Source organism: Pteropus alecto, unplaced genomic scaffold (assembly GCF_000325575.1).
Source record: "Pteropus alecto unplaced genomic scaffold, ASM32557v1 scaffold6406, whole genome shotgun sequence".
Taxonomy (NCBI): Eukaryota; Metazoa; Chordata; class Mammalia; order Chiroptera; family Pteropodidae; genus Pteropus; species Pteropus alecto.
Genome location: NW_006438673.1, coordinates 34,567 through 36,264, shown reverse-complemented (window position 1 = coordinate 36,264; position 1,698 = coordinate 34,567). Strand labels below are relative to the sequence as shown.

Here is a 1,698-nt window from a genome sequence, read left to right as displayed (position 1 = left end):
GCTAGTAGAGTCAAGGAAGGATTCTTCCCCAGAGCCTTCCATGGGCCACGGCCCTGCTGACATTGTGATTTCAGACTTCTACCTTCTAGAATTGTGAAAGAATAAATTGCTATTGCTTAAGCCACGCAGTTGTGATGCTTTGTATGGCAGCCCTAGGAAATTACTAATACAATACTAAAATATGAAACCTTTTTCTTTCTTCTGTGGTCTTTCTAACTTGTCATGGTGGTTCTTGTTTGTTTGTTTGTTTGTTGGCTGTTTAATGTTTTTCTAAATAAAGAAAAATTAAAATTATTAGCTTGAATTTTACCATTCCTCTTTATATTATGTAATTCCTGTTTTACATGCAAAGATAAAGATATTTATCTCATGTGCAAATTACTGAAAAATATGCAATTTTGTAGTTTATATATATTCATATGTATTTCCTTTCTTTTTTAACCAGGACAATGGAAACTCTTTACAAACTAACTCAGCTTTTTATTTAACTTCTTGCTATGTATACACATTCTATCGAAAGCTCAGCTTAGTGATGAGTAAGGAAGAACTAAAGGAAAAGGAACTATGCATTGCCCTCTCTTCTCTTTTCCACATATGTCTTCCTTTTCTGCATAAGTATTTAACAAATACTGGGAAGTAACACAAGTAAGAAAAGCTAGGATTGGATTCTGTGGCCATTTTGTTTCTTAAAACGCAATTCCTTTATGTATGCATTAGAAGTAAGTTGTGGTTCAAGTTGAAAGTGTGGCCTCTTGGAGTTGTTAACATGTTCATTCAGTCCTAGATAGAACGATGAGCACAGAATTCTGGTGGACCCACGATAATGGGAACTCAGTAAGAATCCAAATGAACTTTTTTAGAAAAATGGTGCCAAGAGTGAAGAAGGAAGCCCTTGCCCCTCCCACAGCCGAAGCCAGAAGAAAGCCTTCGAAGGCAAAGAAAGCAGTGCTGAAAGGCGTCCACAGCCACACACAAAAAAGATACATACATCATCCACCTTATGGCACAAGACACTATGTCTCCGAAGGCAAACCAAATATCCTCAGAAGAATGCCTCCAGGAGAAACAAACTCAACCAGTCTGCCATTATCAAGTTCCCCCTGACTACCGAGCCAGCCATGAAGAAGATGGAAGACAAGAGTACACTTGTGTTCCTTGTAGACGTCAAGGCCAATGAGCATCAGAGGAAAAGGGCTGTGAAGAAGTTCTATGACGTTGACCAGCCAGAGCCAATACCCTCATCATGCCTGATAGACGAAGTCATGTATTCGACTGGCTCCTGACTGTGATGTTTTTGATGTTGCCACAAAATTTGGATGGTCTAAACTGAGTCTAGCTGGCTAATTCTAATTATAAAAATTTTTCTCTGTCAAAAGAAATACCCCAAAGAGTAAAAAATAAAAATGTTATGGAAGCCACATAACAAACAAGGTGAAAACTATATGTAAATGGAGTAGCAGGAATAGCGGCAGACACACATGTTACACGTTATCTCCTCTGCTCACATGAATAGTCTGTTTTCTCATCGGTTTCACTTACAAATCACAATTTCAAATATAAAATTATTTGGAATTTCAAGATAGCAACGGCAGAAATTTAAACCAAGCATGTGACCATTCTGAGCAGGGGCCTGGCTATCTACACATGTTGTCTCATACCCTTGAAGCCAGCCCTGGGTGATGTTTTATTAATTATGGT

At 38.2% G+C, this 1,698-nt stretch overlaps 1 pseudogene; it reads left to right on the top strand.

Moving 5' to 3' along the window:
• The first annotated feature begins 864 nt into the window (after window positions 1–864).
• On the top strand, window positions 865–1,344 carry LOC102882481 (annotated as a pseudogene).
• The last annotated feature ends 354 nt before the right edge of the window (window positions 1,345–1,698 follow it).